Source organism: Diceros bicornis, chromosome 12, assembly GCF_020826845.1.
Source record: "Diceros bicornis minor isolate mBicDic1 chromosome 12, mDicBic1.mat.cur, whole genome shotgun sequence".
Lineage (NCBI taxonomy): Eukaryota > Metazoa > Chordata > Mammalia > Perissodactyla > Rhinocerotidae > Diceros > Diceros bicornis.
Genome location: NC_080751.1, coordinates 42,861,651 through 42,885,996, shown reverse-complemented (window position 1 = coordinate 42,885,996; position 24,346 = coordinate 42,861,651). Strand labels below are relative to the sequence as shown.

Genomic DNA, 24,346 nt, shown 5'->3' with positions numbered 1-24,346 from the left:
TTGTTTAAAGGCCATTTTGTTAGAATATTAAAAAATTTCGTTTCCCTACTGCAGAGGGAAATATTTTTGCATCTCAGTGACTCCTTGGTGCCCAGCACTCTCCTGGTGCTGGGTAAAGAACCAAAGCAGGCATCCCGTTGATGGACAACTGTGACTGTTAGAAAGTTTATCCTTATGCCAAGCCTCACTCTCCCTTCTTGTAAGCTCTCTGCACACTGTTCAGTCAAGTACTAATTGTGCAGTATCAGTGCACAAGCGCCACGGCCCTTAAGCCACATACAAGTCCTACTCCCTTCCAAGACAGAAATCCAGATAAATGTAACAGTCCTCGATTTGGTCCTCTCTTCCTTGACTAAAGTTCAGATCAGTTCATGATTCCTCATAGACAATGGTGTCCTGGCCCCTAACCATCATGATCTCCCTCCTTCAGATGCACTTTAACTTGTCAATGGACTCTCAAAATGAGGTGTTCACACTGCACACCACAATACACGTGTGATCTAACCATCAAAGAACCCAGCAAGACTACGGGTTGTAATGCCTAGTCTGATCTATACATCGCTGATATATACCCAGTCAACCTGCAATGCAGCCTAAGATGAGCCATCTCTTTTAGCAAGCAAGGCCTTCCAGATTCCTACCCTTTAAGGCAAAGTAAGACCTCAAGTCTTTTTCATGCAAATTCTCTCCCAATAAGTTTCCTCCCATCCTATATACTCATAAGTCATATTTTGAACCAAAAATGCATAATCTTCTATTTATCCCTCCCATATTTAATCTTGTCTTGAGCAGGGTCAAGAATGTCAAGATATCTTTCAATGTTGGTTCTATAAACCATGGTATCAGCTACTTCTTCCTCCCCTAAGTTTTCCCAGCAGATTTGCGTACTCTTAAATCTTAAGTGAATAAATTGTTGTCTTCATCTAAATCAGGGGTAGGCAAACTATAGCCCATGGGCCAAATCCATTCTACCACTTGTTTTAGTAAATAAAGTTTTACTGGAACACAGCCATGCTCATTTGTTTACATATTGTCTATGGCTGCTTTCCTACTACAATGGCAAAATTGAGTAGTTGCTACAGAGACCGTATGGTCCATAAACCAAAAATATTTACTATCTGGCCCTTTACAGAAAAAGTTTACTAATCCCCAAACTAAAGCCTTGAAATACATAAAATGAAATCCAGGCAAATCCATAGCACTGGGTGCTATGGGCCTACAGTTTATTACAAATGATTAATCAGCACATTTAGGAAAAATGGTTCACATAGTTTTGAATTCATGTAAAAATGCAATCATTCCTGTGGTCTGTCTAAAATTCAAGAGACACTCTGCTCTTGGCACTGCTTGGTCCTAATAGTCCCATCAAATTAAGAATGAGATTAATTAACTGTTGATTAATTCAAAAATTGTTCCACTACGATGTAGATAGATGAAGGAAAAGAATGGGAAACAGAATAAGTAAATTTTGAAGGAATGACAGGAGGCTGGGGAGAAAATTGATTCTAAGAGGCAGCCAGAGGCCCAGAACCAAGAAGCGCCTCTGTAGAGATGTATGAATTTGTTCTGATGGTGGGTAATGCTTCCCACTCATGCTGGCCTGGGGTTGTTGGGATTTGACATTGCCCTAGAGGCACATAACTTGGAAAGTTACCACAGTCCCTGCCTGAAACTGCTGCCAGACAGGCCCCTTCACAGTTTCCCCCATAGACAGGTGATTACTTACTAAACCCAACACTGTACTGGAATCCAACATCTTGTACGGTAGTAAATTCTCACAGCCTTAAATCTAGGCAACCCAGTGTCATTATTTGTCACCTTTTAGACTCTATGCCCTTTTCTCATTTCCAACTAACAGTCCCCACAGCATCCTCCTAGAGCCTGAGCACAGCAGTCTAGATTGTGCGAGGTAGGCCCAATTGCTCAAAGAAAAAAATAATATTTGCATTTGAAAACACATACAGATTCACAGAACGCTATTGCTAACCAGTGTTTAGCCTGAGGCATCGAGCCTAAAAATAATCTAAGACTGGGTCATTTACCAGGGAGGGAGAGAATATTGCCAAGGTTAAGGTTATGGGCTTTGGTATCTCGCAGACCTGGACTGGAATCTTGACCTGTTACTTGAGCCCTCTAAACCTCAATTTCTTCATCTGCAAAATGGAGCTAGTCGTAATGCTTCCTCATAGGTCATTGTAAGAATAAAGGATACAACACATAGTGATTACATGGTACCTGGTACCTAGTAAACGTTCAGAAAATACTTGAATTCCCAATGATTTCTAAGACGATGTCCAAAGTGCCCCTCTTTAAACAACAGCACTGAAATCTCATGTCCCACTTAACTGAGAACACAAGGGCATACACGTTTTAAGATATTCCCAAGGCAAGAAAACAAGCACTGATGCAGATGTGGAAAGAATGTTTTCAGTCCATTGCCTATCTGTGATAGTCTCATAAAAGAAGCCATTATGTTAATAAACAGGTAATTGCCTTTGTTTTATTATTTTTCCAAATAAAAATCACCCATTTTGAACGTAAGAGCCAGCTGCCCAGGAGTCTCCAAGTCCTCCAGTCTTACTGTGTAACCCTTACCTATAATATTTGTAGTAAGTAAGATATAGGTTCAACTGCTTAAAAAAAAGAGATATAAAAACACTGTGGCTCCAACAAGATAGAAGTTTACTCCACTCTTATAGTAATAGTCCAGAGATGACACAGGGGTTTAGATAGCTCTGTTCCATAAGAGCATCCAGGGACCCAGGCTCTTTCTGCTTTGTTGTTCTACCATCTCCTGTGGTCCCCAGACCAGCAATATCAGCATCACCCAAGAACTTGTTAGAACTGCAAATTCTCATGCCCCACGCCAAACATTCTGAATCAGAGGTCCTGTAATCTCTGCTTTGACAAGACTTCTAGGTGTTGTCCTTATCTATGTGGTCAAAATCGACTTACTGCCACTTGCACATTCTAGACCACGGAAATGAGGAAAAGAGGAGGTAGAAGACAAGTCATTACCTGTCAAGGAAGTGAAATGGAAATTACACACATTGCACAATCTGTTCGCCCTCCATTGGCAAGATGTATGGTCAAAAGGACACATCTGGCTGAAAAGCGAACGTCGTCTCCAGCAGCGTAGTCATGTGCTTTGGTGAAACTAGGGGAGTTCTACTATTAAAAGCAAGAATAGACATGGGGGACAATTAGAGGTCCCTGCCACACTGATAGAGGAAATGGCTACAGCCTCCTAGTCACCACGCTGTGGGAAACTCAACACTCCCACTACCTTTCCGAGAGATTGCATGCTTTCCTTGATACCTCCAGCTTTGACTTCTTCTGTCCCTTAATTATCTTAGTCAAGTCAGTCCTCTTAAGGCTATTCTTCTCTTTTCATCCTCCCCTAGTCTGTTTCCTTCCTTTTCCCAAAACCCTTCCAGAAGAGCAGTTGTGCAGAATGGTGATTGTGGTGGAACATTCCTGCACAGCAGATAACTTAAAATCAACCACGAGACACCCTTGTTCTAAAGATCCCCTTGACCATTCCCACCAGAACCTCTCACTGCTCAACTTTCTTGTCCTTCTCTCTCTCTGAGCTCCTTATCCCCTCATTTCTCAGCTGCCCACAGGAATCTAAAATTGCTCCCAGCTTCTTAAAAGAGAAATTCTCTTCTCTCCTGGTCTCTGACTCGGCCAGTAGGGGCAGGAAGCCAGAGGGAGCAGAAGCATCCTCTCATACCTAAAAAAGATAACAGTGAATTTTCCTAAATGAAGGAAAATCTCACTCTGACAGGAATTCTGCTATCAGTTTGAAAACAACACATTTTTTTTCTCCACCCCAAAATCCGTCATGGTGTCATTCTGCCTGGCAGTGTCTATCTGAAACTCTCTAAGTGTCTTCCCAGCAGTGACGCCGTTGGATTACCATGTAAATTTAAGTCAATCAAATCAAAAAGATTTAGCAGAAGGGATTATGCAATAAGTAGCATTTGCTTCAAATGTTTGTTTTCCATTTTGTAAAGTGGGCTCTTTAAGACTAAATTTTATTCTGAAATGGCACCGATTTTTTTTTGTGTGTGTGAGGAAGATCAGCCCTGAGCTAACATCCATGCTAATCCTCCTCTTTTTGCTGAGGAAGACCGGCTCTGAGCTAACATCTATTGTCAATCCTCCTCCTTTGTTTTTTTTCCCCCAAAGCCCCAGCAGACAGTTGCACATCATAGTTGCACATCCTTCCAGTTGCTATATGTGGGACACGGCCTCAGCATGGCCGGAGAAGCGGTGCGTCGGTGCGCACCCGGGATCCGAACCTGTGCCACCAGTAGCAGAGCGCGCGCACTTAACCGCTAAGCCACAGGGCCAGCCCGGCACCGATATATTAAAGCATTGTTTCTAGACAAGCGTTTCCTCTCCTGCTATCAATGGGCTATTTCACTTAATTGCCAGAAAGAAAATATGTTGACTTAATTAAAATCTTTAAATAAAAGAAGTATAGGGTTAAAAAGTTGAAACAGTACAAGAAAGTACAAAATCAAAAGGAAACATTTCCCGCCCTAGTCTGTTTCTCCCCAAAGGTCACTTTGTTAACAACTGTATGTGCATCCTTCCAGGAAAAAAGATGTGCATACTCTAATGATGACGATGGCTAAGCATTTATTGGAAGGCTACTCTGTGCTAGGCGCTGCAGTAAGCATTTTACACGTAAGCATGTAATCCTCATGACAACTCTATGATGTAGCCCTCATTTTACAGGGGAGGAAACTGAGGCACAGGGAGAGACCTGGCTCACTCGCCCAAGGTCACACATCAAGCTGTGGAGGTGAGAATCAGCCCAGCCAGGCACACGCCAGAGCCCAGGCTCTAAGGCACCACACATAATAGGATCCTCTCCACCCAGTGAGCCACACGTTTCTCAAAGTAAAGCCATTGAGACACTCATGGAACCCCAGTGCAGCTGCTCAAGAGATATTCTCTCTCACAACAGCATATAGCATTTCTAATTTGTTCCCCACCCAAGAAATAAAAATGTATTTTTAAAAGAAAATTACAAACAGAGAGAACCTTCTAGAAAAAGAGATTAGACCTAAGGAGCAGCCAAGAGATGGGAGTGGATGGCCCCTCCCTTCCTTTTCCCTGTGTCCTCTCTCCCAAGGAAGTACTGCTGTGAGCATTTTCAGGATTACAGAAGGAAGAGGGAGGAACTGGAAGGGGGTGTTTCCAGTCGGGAAGTGAAGCTGGAGGACATCTCCCAAGGTTGTTCCATCTGGGAAGAAGAAGTTGCTCCACAGGGGTGGTATGATTCTAGAGACTCAGAAAGAGGTTTGGATGGAGCAGTGTTGAAGAAAAATTGCACCGGACAGAGTTAAACAGGCAAGGAAGACTTGACTCAAGACTCTTGCAATAGAGGAGAGTGAACAAAAGGCAAGAGAGGAGAGTGGTTAAGCGTTGGGGTGAGCTGGTGGAAAAGTACTGGAGGAAGTTAGGAGGGAGGTTGATCAGTGTGATGAGGCCGTCGGCGTTTGCTAATTGGCGCTTACGGAAGTTAGACTCCTACTTGCCCACAGAGACTGGGAGATGGGGCACTAGCCTTCCTGATGACTACATTTCAGAGATGGCTCTCACGTCCTTGAGAAAGACATTCCTGGGTTATTAAACTGTCAAGAGGCTGGGAGTAGATTTACATCTCAAAGGGGCAAAGAAAGAATTTACAATTGAAAGGTTTCTGAAGTAAGCACTCTAAGTCAGAGGCCTGGAGTCAGGGAGCAGCCCTGTTGTAGGACTGACAGTTTAGTCAGGCTGAGTGGAACCAGAAGGCGTCTCAGTCAGCAGCCTCCTTCCAAGTGACAGGGTCCTCTGCACACTTTACAGACAGGCCCCGAAGCCCAGCTCTGCAGCACCGCTGTCTTTGGCCCCACAGCAGTAGTTCAAAACTGATTGTCCCTTTCATTGTGAAAATAGCCCCTGTTTTTGGAAAGTGATTTTTTTTTTCTCCTTCAGCTTTGGCTTTCTTCCCTCTCCTTTGGCAACTAAACTGTTGGGATTTTGAAAATCATTTCATTTAAAGAGATAGAATTGAATAGCGAGGCTTTCTTAATCAGTTCTCAGTACTGCACCACCTTAGCTGACTTTGCATTTTTAAGAAGCTGCCAGGCTTCCTGCGGAGGCAAGATAGCAACCATTAACACGGCTGTTGCTAGCAGGCTTTTTTCTGCTTAATTCTGGGCAGCTTTTACCTGAATGGCTTAGGTACAGCTCTACTCAGAGACAGGACTCTCCAATGGGAGACAGTTGGCAAGGAAGATGCTGAAACACTGTCAGCAGCAATTCATGCAGGAAAGAGAAGAAATTCTATTTCAACAGAATTACCGGGAGCACAGTTCACAGCTGTGACTGTAGGCTGTGCCTGACTCTAACTCTGGTAAAGAAAAATAAGTCACTCATTTAAGCCTCTTCAGGGAAGATTGTCAAAGCTTATTTCCCATCCCTTCTGCTGAGATGTGAAGGGGTCCGTCCATCATCAAATCGCCTATTTCCTTTCCATTCGAAAGCTCAGCATTTACATCACAGCAAAAGATTCTTTAAAACCAAAGTCTGCAACTGCTTCCCCACCTCACCTGCCTGAGGATGAGAGAAAACCAGCCAAAGTGGCAACGGTCATTCTTGTTCATCCCAGAAGCAAGCTAATTCTAGAATTAACAGGAATGGGCTACTTTGGAAAGGGACTGAAAGATTCTACTCTGAGGTCTGTTTCTTCATCCTTTCATTTTAGTTGGAAGATCAATCCTTCTGTCTCTCGGGAACAATCCAGGTTTCTAAAAACATGGGTCCAGGGAGTCCCTGAGAGGGTCCCCTCAGGGGAGTTCCAGGACCCCGCCCCCGGAACCCGGTTAGATTCGTTGGTCAGTTTAGGCAGGATATGAACCAAGAGGAGAGGCAGTTCCCATTTCGTGGACAGCAGCAGAGTCAAGTGCCATAGTAACCTGTGAGCTCAAAGGTGGGGTAAATAGCCCCTTCCTCCTCCTGAGCAAAACCATGTGGTGGCCATAAGGGAGATTCACACCACAGGGAAAAGAAGAGAAGAGCTATCACTCAGTGAGCAGCGGACAACGAGACAGAGACAAGGGAGCCTCAGGCCCATCTGGTGGAGCTCAGCCTACCTGGGGATAGAACAAATCCATCAACCTGCAGAGCTGCTGACCCCGTGGAAGACTTGTGCTGTCTGCCATTTACTTGCGTCTAAAGCCAGCTCCGTACTTCAGGAAAGAGTTTTCTTGACTGAAACAGATAAGCTATTACTCTAGGTTTTATTTTGTTTTGTTTTTAATGTTTTTAAGGTTGTGTTGTTTTTATAAAACACGATTCAACTAGTGTCACGTGTGCCTGCTGCTTTTCAATCCAGCCTCAGAGACGGTTGTGAGGATCAAATAAGATAATAGATCTATTTTTAAATAACTATTTTCAAATACCCATTTGAAAGTATTTTCTAAAATGGTCAAATGAAATATCAGGGATTGTTATGCAAAACTGAGAGTGGGAAATTTAAAAAGGAGGGATGAATCCCTTCCCACCCGTGGTATCCCAAAGGGCAATGCTTGAAGCCCCCACACGTCTGGATTAGCAAGAAGTCCAGCCTATCTCCTCACCTCCACCTTCATAGATCCACAGTTCACACCACAAAAATAATAACCCAATTGTATGGTGATGGATTGGAACTAGACTTCTGGTGGTGATCACTTTGTAGTGTATACAGATGTTGAATTGTGATGTGGTACACTTGAAACATATATAATACTTTATACCAATTTTACCTAAATAAAAATTAGTTAATTAATTAAAATAAAATAATAACCAACATTAAACCATGAAATGGAAGATACTTACCCCAGAAACCCAGGGACAAGGAGAGTGCTTTCAATTCACATTGGCTCTGAGCTTTCTGGAAAACAAGGCAAAAAGGAAAGCTTCACGAGCTTCATGGCGTATTTATCTTCTTACTAGTATCAGTTCTACTGGGGTCCAAATTCATCTTTCTAGTTTTACAGATAAAGAAACTCAGGCACAGAGAACTTGGGAGTTTTGTACAAGCTTAGAGACTGAGCTGAGTCTGAACTCGAACCCCAGTTGATTGAGCCTTTCTGAATTCCTGTGCCATTTTGCACCCTGGCATTCCCCTCCAGCCCTCAAATATAGCTCTTCCCTGGACTTGGACAGAACCAAGACACAAAGTGGCCAGGGAAGGCTTTGGCAACAGCAGGATTCGTACTTACAGGTCATTGGGTCATTAAGCTGGAGTTTGCATACGGTAATGTGTGTACACAGGTACTCACATCTTTCAAAGGTTCCTGGGAGGCACAGGATGGGGAGAACTGTGCTTTTCCACTAATGAGTTGTATGAACTTGGCAAAGAGTGGTAAAGAACGAAACCAACACCTACGGCCAGGCCAGCTGAGCTAGGAGCATTTGCATGTATTAGTCTTATTTAGGACACCTGAACAGCTTGCAAGATGAAGGGAATGAGGCTCAGATGAGAGCTAAATAGCTTGGCCAAAGTTGGCACTATTAAGTTGCAAAATCAAAATTTAAAACCCAAGTCTGTGTGACTCCAAAGCACAGGCCCTTCCCACAAAACAATATTGGCTCCAAATCCTACCTGTCTTTCTTCATTTACAAAATGAGGAGGTTGCATGGATGCTTATCAAGAAAAGACATATGTGTACACGTACACATACAAATTGTCTATTTGCATAGAAAGGACCTTAAAGAAATACCCCAAAAGGTTAACAAGGGGTTTTCTCTGGGATGGGGAATGAGCGTAGCAGAGGGAGAGTGAGGAGGAGGAGAGGAGGGACATATATAAAACTTGAATCCTTTCACTTAAAATGTATTTATGTATCATTTATGCAATTAAAATAAAATAAAATACATAAAAGGGATTGAATCAGATAACTCCAGAAGTCCCCTCCAGCTATACCATTGTGTATTTCTCCTTACTGAGCAGCGGGTTCCGCAGCCACCTGCAGACCCCCTTCGCCTGAAAGTGCAGGGTGGTTTTTACTAACACTGTGGAGCAAGTGCATCACCCAGTGGTCACACTAAAAATTACAAAGTACCTTTTTCTTGAACAGGGACTTGGTCCGTCACGTGTTGAGCATTCAGCCTTGATGGAAAAAAAAGTTCCATTTTTATTTAGCAATGATAAGTAATTAAGTTAATTTGATGAAAGTAAATTTATCTATGGTAAAATTTCTTTATTATTCCCCCAAGCCAACCAATGTTGTGTTCTCTATTATCCCCATGTTGACATTTTTCATTTTCAGGTTCATAGACTCACACATGGTCACTGCCAGAAAGACCCTCAGGCACCCATGGCACCCGCCCGCATCATTTTACAGAGGAGGAAGTCTGTCTCTGGGCAGAGGACCCCTCTTTTCATCAACAATGCCAGTCACCCCCCCAGCAGCACCTCGAGTCAGCTACTGAAGGAATACCAGGAGGAAATCTTCCTAGAAATGTCCTACCTACAGGCTCTGAAGCTGCCGTCTGGAGCTGGATTAAGAGGCAAGTCAACCCAAACAGCATTTCAGGTCATAATCTCCAAGACTCATCCTTAGATACCCACTAGACTAACATAGTTTTTAAAAAGGAGGTGGAAAACGATAAATATATACATTAACTCCCCAATAAGTTATCTGGGGAGAAAAATTATAATTTCTAGAAAATTCCAAATAAGTTTAAAAAGTCACCAAAGGTTAGACCTGTCTGGGACACCCATGATAATGTCCTGTCAATCTCCTGCAGCATGTTGGGGCTCTACTTGTGGGAGGAGTAGCAGAGTACTGCATATTTATTTTACACACACTCATACAAACACAAATACACACACACACACACACCTGTGACAGTAGCTATGAGGGCAAATCACCAAGCCTCAGTTCATCCATCTATGAAATGGAGGTAAGATCACCAATCCTGTAGAGTCATTTTAAGGCTTACAGGAGATCATGCACGTAAAATGCTTAGCACGGTGGCCAACATACGGTAAGCACTCAATAAATGCTGTTGGTGGTGGTGTTGCTGCAGTTTCATTATTGCTAAATTAAGGCCAACAAAAGGCAGTGTTGGGCCCTGTAGGGTCTTGAGTGGTCCAGCTCCGCATATCAGGCAGAGGTCAGATGACCAGCTGTCACACAAGTTATGTAAGAGAGTCCTTCGTTAGGTGGGAGGTTGAATCTATGGGCTTTGATGTCCCTTCTGACTCTATGCCTCTGTGACTTTGTCTTGCTATGGTTTTACATGGGGTCAGCAAAGCCTTGAGTCTTCCAACCCCACACCACCTCAACTTCGTCAACCAAAAACAACAAACCTGCACACCAAACAAAGCAAGAATATACTAATATCTGGGCAGAGCAAAGGAGGGGAGCAATATAGCTACAGCCCCTCCCTTGTTTTTTTGTCCAGCCCTGAGCTAACATCCAATACCAACCCTCCTCTTTTCTTTTTTTTTTTTTTTTTTTGCTGAGGAAGACTGGCCCTGGGCTAACATCTGTGCCCATCTTCCTCTACTTTCTATGGGACGCCGCCACAGCATGGCTTGACAAGGGGTGCGTCCGTCGCTTGTTTTTTATCTCTTACTACAATGCCTGATATTTACATAATAAATGTTTTTTGGCATGCTTGCTTTCTTTGTTCTCTGTCCAATGAAAGCATGGCCTTTCCCTTACCCATTTAGAACAGTGAGGCTGGGCATCCTGTTAGTGCCTCTCCTGCCCTTATACAAGGGATGTGTGATTTTTGATTGTATCCTCATTAAAACTAAAGTCCTCTATGACTAACCAGTGTTGAATTTTTTGTCACACAGGGGTTCTCAATCTTTTGCATGGTGGGATGCCTACGTCACTCAGTAAAGTCTATAAATGCACAAATAAAATACATTGTATCACAAAGGGACCAATTATATTGAAATACAGTTCCATCCATGGATCCCCAAGGCCCCATGAATGCTAAGTGAGAACGCATGAGAAGGGACCCAGTAAAGGATACACTTACCAAAGACGCAGATTGGGAGTGACGTGCTAACCACTGATAACCACTCAAGTGCCGTTGGTCTCCAGCTCCTTATTTTTGCGAGCAGGTCATTATCAGCCCCGTGCTCTCCTCTGATGCAGAGAAGACAACTTCCTTGAGTTAGCTACCTCTTTCCTAGTTTTTTATTCTCTATTGCAGGAAAGAATGTTCACATAAAGCAGCATGAAAGTCCTACTTTTCTATTTGGCTCCCTGGGCACAAGATAGAACATGTATTAGTAGAGTCATCACGGTGTAATGCACAGACAACAACTTTGAAATGAGTCAGCACAGATTCTGAATCCCACTTCAGGCCTGAGGTAAGTCATCGAGTGCTTCCTCCTCTGAGGCACAGGAACAAGCAACGTTGTGTTACAGGAATGGGATAGCAAAGGGTCTGGCACAGAGCCTAGCAAATAGTGATTGTTCCATGGAGGCTGATTCCCTTCCTCCATACAAGTAGCTGAAACAAGCAATGTGCTGGTTATTTCCCATTTTCCCTTTCAAATCCGCTCTCTACCCATTTCCATCTGACTCTGCCACGGGAGGTTGACAAGAACAGACTGCATCAGTATGTTCCCTAGCCCCTTGGCTTCAGTTAGTCCCAGACATTGAGAAGCACCAGTTGGGTATTGGAAGGAAAAAAGAAGGTAAAATCAGCTTTTAAAATCATCTAGCTCCCTCCCTTCCAGGTCAACTGAGCTGGGTGCACACCTCTCACAAGGGCAGCCCTCTCCAGAAAGCTGTTCTCTCTGGGCTCCCATAACCACTCCCTCTCTTGCTCCTCAGGCCTAAAGAGAGAATGGCTCCTCGGCTCCTAGCCCTGGAGTGATGCATCATCCCTTTCTGCTTTCCCTTAGTGTTGCCCACACCATTATAAATAGTCCTTTTACTATCATCTCCTCAATTACCCCGTTGGTATGGCATCTGTTTCCCACTGGGACCCTGAGTGACATAGACAATAGCTGGCAAAATGGGGAAGGCACCTGGAGTGGTCTGTAAGGCATGTGTCAAACCATTCAGACACAATCACGCACACAAACACACACATACACACTCCAGCTTGGCACTTGTTGTATTGCATGTGCCGTGGATGACACGTCCATCTTTTTCCTTGTCCTGGAAAGAGTGGACCATTTTTATATTTAAAAAAAGAAGAAAGAAACAAACATACAGTTGAGGGACAGAGTAACTTTTTCTTCCTCACTACTTATAGCAGTAAGTAAAGACCAGGGTGGAAGGGACAGAATTAGAAGCTAGATTTCTCCAACTATATCTTAATTTACAGATTTGACTTTGGAACCATATATTTATATAATTATAAAACAAATTAAATTTTAAAACAAAGCTAAGATTCAAAAGAAAAATTAACCCAATAGATCTAAGTATTTATTGGTTTGATGATATAACCACAAAGAAACTGTTTCAAAAAACTTTAAAATACAGTAATTTGACAGCTTATCCCTAGTAGGATATACCTTAGGGCGGCAGTTCTCAACTAGTGGCAATTTTGACCCCAGAAGCCATTTGACAATGTCTGGAGACATTTTTTATTATCACAAGGGGTGAGTTGCTAGTGGCATCGAGTAAATAGAGACCAGATATGCTGCTGGACAGCAGCATACACAAGACACAATACAAGACAGTGCCTCACAGCAAAAAATTATCTGGTCCAAATGTCAATATTGCCCTCATTGAGAAACGCTGTTTAGGGAAGAAATCAGCAAACTTTTTCTTAAAGGGACAAATAGTAAATATTTTAGGTTTGCAAGCCATACAGTCTCTCTCGCATCTACTCAACTCAGCCAATATTGTGAGAAAGCAGCCACAGACAGTATGTAGAGGAATGAAAGTGGCTATGTTCCAATAAAACTTTACTGACAAAAACAGGCAGCCAACTCACAGTCATAACTGGCTGACCCCTACATTAACATAAAAAGGAACTGAAAAGATGCTTAAATTAATTTTGATAATTGTATTATTGGTGATGGTTTTAATATTTTTGTTGTGGGACTGCTGTGAGATAACGCAAATGAGTAATTATGTTGGAATCATTGGGAACTAGAATTTTCTATATACTAGCAACAAAGGATTAGAAAATAAATTTTTTTTATAATTTTATTTATTTATTTATTTACTTTTCCCCCCAAAGCCCCAGTAGATAGTTGTATGTCATAGCTGCACATCCTTCTAGTTGCTGTACGTGGGACGCGGCCTCAGCATGGCGGGAGAAGCAGTGCGTCGGTGCACGCCCGGGATCCGAACCCGGGCCGCCAGCAGTGGAGCGTGCGCACTTAACCACTAAGCCACGGGGCCGGCCCAGAAAACAAATTTTTTTAAATGTACAAAGCAGCAACAATATCATACATTTTGAAATAAATCTAGTGGAATATGTGCAAGACCACTACACTAAAAACTCCAGGACGTTTCTGAGAGAAATTTTAAAAGATTTAAATAAATGGAGAAATATGTCAGGTTCATGGAATATAAGGCTCAACATTGTTAAGATATACAGTCTCCTTAAGTTTAATTATAAATTAAATGTTATACATAAAAATGCCAACAAGCTATTTTGAAGAAATAGACAATGTGATTCTAAAATCTACGAGGAAATTCAAAGAATCTAAAATACTTAATTTTGAAAAAGAATAAAGTTGGAGGCTTTACACTACCTGATTTCAAGATTTAACTATAAAACCATAGTAATTGATATAGTATGGTATTGGATAGGGATAGACAAATAGATAAATGGAACACAAGAAGGAGTCTAGAAATAGACACACACACAAACTCAATTGACTTCAACAAATTGATTTTTACCAAGCCAATTTAAAGGGTGAAAAGGATCTTGTTTACAAATGTTGCTGGAACAAAGAGATATCTAGATGGGCAAAAATGAACTGAAACCAATCTCACCCCATACACAAAAATTGACTCAAGATAGATCAGAGATCTCAAAGCAAAGCACAAAATCTTAATACTTCCAGAAGAAATCATAGAAATATATCTTCATGATTTCAAGGTTGGCAAAGTCTTCTTGAACCAGAACAAAAATCACATGCCATAATAGAAAGAACTTGATAAATTAGACCTCATCAAAATTAAAAATGTCTATTCATCAAATGACACCACTAAGAAAAAGAAGACAAGTCATTGACTGGGAAAAACTATTTTCAGCATATATATATATGTGACCAAGAAACAAAAACTTGTATTCAGTATATGTAAATAACTTCTACAAAACAACAATAAAAAGATAAAAGACACAATTAAAAATGTGCAAAATACATGTAGACACTTCTAAATACACACACAATGGCCAATAAAGCACATGAAAAGGTAATTAACATCATTAGACATCAGGGAAATGAAAATTAAAATCACAATATCACTTCATTCTGATGAGAATGACAAAAATTAAAAAGACTAACAATACCAAACGTAGAGCCACCAGAACGCTCCTACATTGCTGGTCAGTGTATAAAATGGTACAAGTACATTTGATGGGCCGTGAGTTGACGATTGCTGAATTTGGGTGATGTGTACGTACATATTCATTACTCGACTCTACCTATTTTTGTGTATGTATGAGATTTTCTATAGTAAAAACTTTAAAAGAAAAAAACAGTGAGCCTCTATAACCAAGGAAATGACCCTGATTCTCAGGAAAAAGATGCATTTTCCCCTAGCCCAACAATTAATACCAATCAGTGGTACTGGTCGTTTCAAACTCGGGCTGCACATCAGAGACTTTTTAAAAATATCAGTCCTGGGCTCTGTTCTGGACCAATTAAATCTGAATGTCTAGGGATAGGGCCCAAGTACAGTATTTTTTAACCTCCCCAGAAGATTCCAATGTTCAGCCCCGGTTGAGAACCACAGAGAAATATAATCTTCACTCCTGGTTGCTTTTCATGCCCTCTTTGGATGTTGTAACAATTAGGGACCTGACAAGAAACATAATTTACCCCACATGGGACTATTTGCAGAAATGTGGGCAGGATTAAGAGAACAAATGCAGCAGGAAGCCATTAATGCCCCTGGAGATGAAGGGATAAGCAACAGAATAGTGTCACCTGAGCCCAATGAGGGTGCAAGCTGTGGGAGAGCCATAGTCAGGGGTGTGACCAGATGCCAAGGCAGGAGCGAGCACAAACAAGTACCCTGACCTCCCTCTCCTCCCACCTTCCAGTTCTGCAGGGCAGAACTGGCAGAGCGTGTGAAGAGGGCGGTGTCGGGCGGGCAGAGAAGAGCCAGCACGTGCGCCAACGGCAGAGACACCAATAATCCCAATTCCCCACTGCCCGTCTGGCCTGTCCACCCAATGCCTGACTTCTCCTCCTCCTTGCCCCTGGGGATTAGAGGAATAATTCAATCACTTTCTTGAACCCACTTTCCTGAGGGAGAGGCCAGAGGCCACTCAGGGTGGGCCTTTCAGTTCTGCAGAAACTATACATCAGTCATAAACAAAGAATTTAAGTCACCAATTTATAAAAACTGAAGAATCACCGGCAGAGAATTAGCCTCTGCTTTCCCTTTCCTGGTGAATGGAGGGAAAGAAGGGAGGGAGGGAAGGAGGGAGGGAGGGAGGGAAGAAGGAAGGAAGGAAGGAAGGAAGGAAGGAAGGAAGGAAGGAAGGAAGGAAGGAAGGAGGGAGGGAGGGAGAGAAGGAAGGAAGGAGACTGTAAAGTATTGTTTTCAATGACTATATTTAGCAATGCTACATAAAATCTCATTATTTGATGTGGAAAGTTCTAGGGACATCATCTAGCCCATCTCTCTCACTCTACAAATAAGGGAACTGAGACAAGAGAGGTGAAGTGATTTGCCTAAAGTCACCCACATGGTTAGGAGCAGAGTCTAAATATTCTGACTCCGAGCGCAGGGCACTCACTACACCACACGGCCTCTCAGGTCGTTGTCTTCCTGGGCAGCCAAAATCGGACCATCAGACCCCCAGGGTAGCAAAATCATGTAAACACCTGTCATTGACATTTCACTCTTCGTCTCCAGATGTGACTTCCCAGATCTATTTCATGGCAATTACTTGGTTTACTCAGAGGGCAGCGTTTTTAAAGCTGAGAAAGGAAATAAATGCCAACAAGCTTCCTGCTGGCTTCCCGGAGAGTGCCTGATCCAGAAAGCAGGTGCTAAGTGGGCTGCCTAAAGCAATGCCAAGTTGTCCCAGGGAGGCATGCATGAGAAGGAAGCAGGCTTCATTAGCTTCCTGATAAAAATCTAGTCAGCTCCCAAAATGATTGTTTCTGGCATCACTCAGCCTGCAGGCCTGGGAGCTGGCATCTCAGAAGCTGGCCGGGTTGCTACAGGGTGAAGGCTTAGGGAAGGGCCCTTCCCTTGAGAATTAGGAGTCTCTGCCCTCTGTTGGTGAGACACAGGTGGTGGGAGACACTGAGTCAGCAGATCCCAGGGCCCAGGTTCAGGACAGAGGGAGGTGGGGGGGTGGTGCAGAGTGGGCAAGGAAGCAGCATGTCCTCCCCAGCGGGGGGCAGAAGGCAGACAGCAATGGGGCAATGGCTAAGGGCAGCTCTTCTTAAATAAGATTAGCTCTTCTGAGTCTGGATACTTAAGTGGAGGTCCAACCAAGGATGAGAGGAAAGACCAGAGCTGTCTCAGGGTTCCTTCTGGCTCAGAGAGTCACATCCTAGAGAGGGCCAGCAGAGGGCAGCTCTTCCAACCCACAGCCCAGAATTCTCTACCACAGCCCTGTCAGTTCTCTTTCTAGCACATTACAATTTGGAATTGTAAATTTAATTATTTGTTTACTTGTTTATTACCTGTCTCCCCCACATAAGTTCCACGAGGCCAGGAATTGTTGTGTCCAGTACACAGGAGAGCACCTTATACTTCAGAGACACAAAAAAATGTGTGTTGGAATTGTCAAATAAATAGATGACTCTATGAAACATCCCTATTCCTAAAAAGGGGCAAACCACTTGCAGAGGCAAACAAACCTTGGCATTTATAAGTAGGATCAATTACAGTGCATTCCTGGATCTCCACTTGCCTGGCGTGGGAGATCAAAATTGGCCACCCCAAAATACATCTCTTTACCTTGATTAGTTTCTCTGACGGACATTTGACCTCCCCCACTAACTGCCTAAATGAATTTAACTCTGGGTGTGGATAATTTACATTTGTAAGGGAAATCTCCATTTGTAAATGTATCTCCCTCTCAGTACTACGAAGAGGGCGGATGACCTTATCTCTAGAAACTCTTATCAGTACAGAAGGAGAAGACTTAAATCTGTATACTGTTAATTACTGTGATTTCTGTCTCCCTCCTGTCTCCCTCCCCACTCCGAACATCCTCCTTTGTCTTTATCTAAATCTATTTAAGGTGAAAACCTCCACCATTTGTTGAGAAACTCAGTTTACCTGGTTTCTCCCATGTATAAATGTTATTAAACTTTGTTTGATTTTCTCCTGCTATTCGGTTTCATGTCAATTTAATTTGTAGCCCAGCCAGAAAGGACCCAGAGTGGGTAGATGACATTCTTCCTCCCCCAACACTGGCAAACTGGGACCCCACTCTGCCCTACAAGATAATAATATTTGTTTAGAGCTTTATGGATGTTGAAGCATCTTCATATCCATTATTTGATCCTCACAAATACTCTCTGAAATTTTTTTAATGATTACTTATTTTAAAAATACAGTAGCCATAGCTTAATGAAGGTAAATGGCTTTTCCAGAATAACTACATTAATAACAGTAGAAAACACTTATTCTACCTCCAAATCCAATGCTCTTCCCTCCACCCCAGCACGATCAGAGTCCTAGTTCTAAGCATACACCAGGGACAGGCACTATTGTTCCATTTTTGCGGAAGAAAAACAGGGACCTTGAGAAAATATTGGCTTTGCTAGTCAAAGTTAGGCCTATAGCAAGAGCCAAAACTCCTCAAAGAATTTGAAAGGAGGAAAAAAGGGAAATTGAGAAGTAAAGGGGCATGTACTCTTCCCTCTATAAAGAGGGAGGAGAGAAGCAAAGGAGAGAAAAGAAACAGAGGAAAAGGGAACGCTTCCAGCCCTGTGATTAAACAGTGAGATTAACTAAATGGCAGCTCACCCTCCATTCTGCCACAGATAAAGAAGGTATGAATTAGTCACTAAGAAAGGGCAGTCCTGTCTTTTGAAGGGCAAAGTGCTTGACATGTATTAAAGCTATTGTTGTTGTTAATAACGCCAACACTTTAGATTTGCATAGCTCCATTCCGCCTAAGGGTTTAAAGCCTTTCACACATAGTGTCTAATTCTCTCAGAATTTTTATTAGAAAAAACATTCCCAGGTTGCTATGTAAATAGTTTTAAAAGTTCTTTAGAACATTTAAACACATTTCAGCTTCATCTGTACCCTCTTCCCTCTGTCCCAGTTTAGCACATTTCCATTTTGATTATCTCTCTTTGAAACACCAATTTTCAAAGCAGAAAACTAAAAGAGCAACTGTAAACCTCCAATCCCTGGCCAAATCTTGCTTCCTTTCCATACCTCTCCTGGAGGCATGTAGAAGCAGCTTTTCTCCAGAGGGCTTCAACAATAGCACATGACTCACCAGCCCCTCCCAGCCTCCCTTTGGTATTCTTTCTGCTCCCAATTTTACTAAGAGATGGAAAGTTAACATGCACTGAGTGCCCACTCTGTCCCTGGCACTATGCTAATTGCTTTACACACATTGTCTTATTTAATCTTTGTGACAGAGACTTCCAGTTGTCCCCCTGTAGCCACAGTAATAGAAATTTTAGCTGAGCACACAGCTATATTTCCCAGTGTCCTTTGCAGCTTGGTGTGGCCATATGACTATTTTCTGACTAATACGTAAAAGTACCCGTGGAAGCTTCCAGAAACACAACGCCATCTTAGAGCATGTTTTTCCTCTCCCCTGCCTTCACAGGGATTCCACTGGTTTTTATAGTCTAAGAATCTAAAGCATTGATAACTTCTGCTTTGACTTTTTCCTCATGATGGTTCAGAGATGACTCACTATTCCTTGATTTCTCCATCTTACCCCTTATATATTGATGGTCTTTGTTTTCTTCTTCTTAGACCAACCTTAACCAAAAAGAAAACAATCTGACAATTTCAAATAGGCTGGAATAATTTTCCTCTTGTCCTCTTCTTTCTAGGGTGTTACAAATCCTCCCCTTCTCCTCGCCTCTTTCCAATCCATATATAACACCGTTGTTCACCAGGACCAAGTCTACCTCCTACAAGAGACAGCCAGACTGAGATCCCTGTGGCTCCTACTCTGTTTGCATCTGCTGACTTCACCAACATATCCCCACCTCCTCTCTTCAGTTCCTTCTCAGTACTTACCTCCTGGCCCATATTATCTCACCCGCTTCACATTTTCTCTTCCCTCTTCACTGCTACAGCCATATTGGCTTCTCCCCATAACCCCTACTGGATTAAGAAGGCAAATATTTATTATCATCTCCATATTACCAATGGAAAAATGGAGGCAAAAAGAGATGTGAGGATTTGTCCAAGATTGCACAAAAGAGGGCAGGTGACCCCTTATCTTTTGGAATCCCAATCCAGGACCCTTCTTCTCCTGCATTCCTTTCTTTCTCTCATACATCCTTCAAAGTTCCCTGAAGACCAGACAGAAGGTAGCAACTTTTGCTTTCACTTATGGGCACATCTGGTGATGTGTCCAAGGCCCCTCACCAAGTCTGCACTGAAATAAGAACCAAGTTGTCTTCACTCTACCAGTCCCATACTCTGTCTACAACAACCCAATAGCAGAGAGCAAAAGGAGGTGATTTTTTTAATAGACTTCAGCTGATGGACTTCCAGGTATGAAGAAGAGATGGATATAGTTTTAAATAGTGAGTCCCTCAATACTAGAGAAGACACACTCATGAAAGTTCAGGAGAACCCATGCGTTAGAGAGAAAAGAGCCTTGGCCTGAGCCCTACATTCACTAGCTCATCAGGAGACAATAGCATTAAGAACAAAGTACTAAATAATCTGTGTGACCTTGAACAAGACCTTTCCCTTCTCTGGAGAGTGCTTTCATCCTCAGCATCAGGATCCACTGAAACAAGGCACTCAGATGCTCAGGGGATACTGAGTGTCATACAGAAGTTACAATAGCACTGAGAAGGCACCCTCTAGAGATGAAGCTAGAGAAGCAAGGAGTTCATTTATTTTACTCAACCAAGGTTTGTGGATGGAGGTAAAGTCATTACTTCATAATGCCAGGTGTCTTAACTGTCTTTGTACCCCAGTTTTTATCACTCACAGAAGGTCCTAAAACCTTGAGGAATGAAAGAAGAAAAGGAGTGAAATGGCAGTGAAGCTAGGAATAAGTTGACCAGACATCCCTTACTGAGTAAGATGGCTCTAGATTCAGTCATGATATTTGGGTCTGCATCAGCAGCCTTAGATACCGGAGAGGCTGAGACTGGAGAATAGCAGATTTTCCTACTTATTCAACATGGTTTCACACATTCTTTTCTTGTTTTTGTTGTTTTTTTTTTTTTGGTGAGGAAGATTGTCCCTGAGCTAACATCTGTGCCCATCTTCCTCTATCTTGTATGTGGGATGCCGCCACAGCACGGCTTGATGAGTGGTGTGTAGGTCTGCACCCAGGATCCAAACCAGTGAACCCCAGGCCACCAAAGTGGGGCACACGAACTTAACCACTATATCACCAGGCCGGCCCCACACACATTCATTTTTTAAGTGCATTCACATATATTATCCTATTTATTGTTATGCCAAAAAACAACCAACAGAGGTTTTATTATCACAATTGTACTGCAAAGAACCTGATGCTCAGAGATATTCAAATAGCTGATTCCACATCCACAAAGGGGAGGATCAAGATATCCCAACCCCAAACTTGTGCTTATTCAAGGATCAGGGACTCGAGAAGCTGGACACTGTGGAGGAATCAATCACAAAGAGAGGGACTGAACCACCCAACACCACGTAGTAAAGAGGTGTATATCACACCACTGATTTCCACCTTTTGGAAAGGCTGTTAGACATGTTACCCTCACTACTGGCCCCTGGATGGCCCAAAGCCACCCAGCAGTGTGGATGTAAAAAGGAAAAACTGCAAATGAGTGTCTCTAAGAGCCGGCCAAGAGGGGTGGGAATGGGAAGTCAACGGGCAATTATGTTCCAAAATTGGTCGCGGGAGAAAAAAGTGCAGAAAACTAACATTTCTTGAATACCTACTATGTGCCCAGCTCTATGATAAATACCTTACATACATTGTGTCTTTAATACCTACAACAGTGCTCCATAGTCAGTAGCATTAAGCTATTTAACAGATAAGGAAACAGAAGATCAGAGATGGTACCTCACTTGTCTGAAGTCAGACAATTAGAAGACAGCAAAGCCATAACTCAAACGGAGGTCTGTAGGACTCCAAAACACATGCTCTTTGCACTCATTATGCTGCCAAGTTGTAAGGATATTACCAAAGTTCCTGAACTACCAAGGCCATTACAGAGATAGAGAAATGGCATAAAACAGAATTGTCTGTGTAGGGGACTCTGTCACTTGGCTACTCGGCATCCATTCCCTTCTTCCTCCTTCCTAAAGAAATCTGAATTCTGTTCAACTATCCATCTGTCTCTCACCTAGCCCATGTAACTCAGAGAAGCTTACTCATTTCTAACTCTGGGTATAAATTCTAATTAGTCTAAACAAATCAATGGATAGCATTTTCCTGGTGACTCTTACTGATCACAGAGTGGGCATAGGACCTAAATTGGCCCAATCAGAGTGAATGAAAAAATTTACATTCCATATTTGAGAAAGGCATCCATCCCTCACTCTCTCCCTTCTCTCCCCCCATCTCTCTATCTTCCTCTCCCTCTCTCTTTTTCCTAATGCATGAAATCAAGGGCACAGGTTTTCCCAATTTCTTTCAGCAGCCATCTTGTGCCCAGGGGGAGAACTAGTCCAAGGATGAAACAATGTATGGGTTACACGTTCCAGCTACAGAGATAACCTGACTTCCTGTTGATATTTCTAAGCCACTTAGTCACTCATCTCTGAAGCTTGCCTTACTTATGGACTTACTATTATATAAGACAATAAATGTTCTATTTATTTAAGCCAGTTTGAATCAGAATTTATGTTACTTGCAGCCAAAATCCTTCTGATAGCTTGTTTTGCATCTGCTTTCTTTACAAAAGATACGAGAATGACTCAAGTTAGGATAAGAGTGGCTAATGGGGAAATGAGAGTTTGAGTCACTAATACTTGCCCTGTAATTCAGTGCTTTGAAGCCCATCGGTGCTCATCAACACTGAGCACTGATGTAGCACATGGACAGCACCCCTGACCTCCTGCCGCCTGTCCAGACGGCTTCCTGGTAACTCTGGATTTGATGGGTAAAGGCCCAGACTTACGCCATACACCACAGGAGCTAGGGACAGCCTAAACTGGTTTTAATTACACATTTGGAGGCTGAGAAGAAACTCTTGGTGAGGTCGGAAAATCTTCCCACTTTGTGATTGTGTAAGACAGTGGCTTGGCTGAGCAGAAAAAAAGCTTCTGAGTGAGTGGGTGAAGTAAGACTGCGCCCCCCATGGTGTGGGTTGGTGTTGCATAGAGGGTTTTGACTTTCCATTTTATTGGTGGAGGAATGCCTAAAAATAAGGAGAGGTGGGAGAAAAGGATAATAGAAGGAAACGAGCTGGAGGTGGGGAAGTTTGGAGGAAAGAGAAGGAAGCCCAAGAGCTAAAGGACCTTGTGACTCTCTGGGCACTCTGAGTAGCCTGAAGGCTTTAGGATCTCCCACAGGAGAAAACTATCCTCAGCAAAGCAGTGGAAAGACCAGATCAGAGGGTAGACAGAGTTTTCAGACACTTCCAACAACAGTAGCAGTATGGCAGCTTGCAGGCTACAAACCACTGCTGGAAAGTTGAAGAGGAAGGAAAGGAAAAAGAAAGAGAGAGAAAGAAGCCCTTACTTCTGAGAACATATGAGACAATCTCTGGAGACTTCTAGAAAAGTCTGAGAGATTTTCAGGAACTAAGTTTCTGCAGTTATGATGTAGGGACTCAGAGCTATCAATTTTTAGGTATTGATGACTATGTGGCCATATTTGGGTTCACAGGCTGCTGAAACCTAAGACACCTGAATTACAGTAGTATTCCTATGGTGGCGAACTCATTCCAGTTTGCCTAGGACTTTTCCTCAATCTCAGGCAAACCAAAATGGTTGGTCATCTCCTAACACTCCCAACCCACTCAACCCTTAGACTGAACATATCCCACACTGGTCATTTTCTTAGTCTACATCAAGATGGTTCAACCAGACCCAGCAAAAATAAAAGCTGATGATTTTCACTTGAGCTCCTGAAGTTATATTATCAGCCTAGTTAGAAAGCAAGGAGCATCCTGAAAGGAAGAAACTTGGGCCTGAAAGAAGTGAAGGGGACAGTGGGTGAGATCAAGGAGATGACAAAAATCCCCAGTGTACTAAGTACCACACACCAGATGTCAACATTTGCTTACTTTGGGAAGCTGCCAAGCACCTAATGAGCAAAAGAAAGGCTAGTTCAGATGCCTCCTAGAAAGAAATTAGCCAGGGAACAATTAAAGCCTTGAATGAACAATTAGCCCAACTGGCAAAGACTTATAAATCCTCCCTTGATCAAAACAGTTAATTGAAATTATCAGCCTTTGGAGAGGAATTACCCTTTTTGAAATTAGTGAATGTGTCATTAGGGTGATGAAGAGCTACAAAGAAAAGGTCAATAAAACACTTATTCAGAAAGAAGAGGTCCAAATTCTTTATTCAAAGCCACAGTAATTAAGTCAACAATGTATTTAGCCAGCATGGGTATCCTTGAACTGTTATGTTGAATATAACACAGTATACTCTGTTCTAAGTTATCTTAGAGTAGACAGGTTATCCACCAAACCCAGTCAAGGAAAGGAGGAAAATAGAAGCATACGTAAACCAATAGTCTGTGATAGTCACCCAAATTCAGTCCTTGAAATGAGCATTGAAATGGAGGTCCCCAGATGCCATCAAGTTCGGTCTATTTAGACATCACTGACTCTGATTTAAAGGCATCTTTTCTTTCATGTTCATTGTAGAATAGATGTTCAATAAGACCTAGTCATTTTAACTTCACTGTTTTGGATATTCCAACAATTCAGACCAGTGATAGTCAAATAGAAGCAAATTTGTCCCCCGGGGACATTTAGCAATGCCTGCAGACATTTTTATTTGTCATACCTGAGGGATAGGGGTGGTTGCTACTGGCATCTAGCAGGTAGAGGTCAAAGAGT

At 42.6% G+C, this 24,346-nt stretch overlaps 1 long non-coding RNA gene across 1 annotated transcript in view; it reads right to left on the bottom strand.

Moving 5' to 3' along the window:
• LOC131412024 (uncharacterized) overlaps positions 1 to 24,346 on the bottom strand; it is a 77,123-nt gene that overhangs the window by 30,502 nt on the left and 22,275 nt on the right. The window contains exons 2-5 of the long non-coding RNA XR_009221689.1: positions 11,044 to 11,273; positions 9,108 to 9,154; positions 7,879 to 7,933; positions 7,155 to 7,272 (exon numbers count right to left, since the gene is read on the bottom strand). This is a non-coding gene — a long non-coding RNA (uncharacterized LOC131412024). The remainder of the gene's footprint in view (positions 1 to 7,154; positions 7,273 to 7,878; positions 7,934 to 9,107; positions 9,155 to 11,043; positions 11,274 to 24,346) is intronic.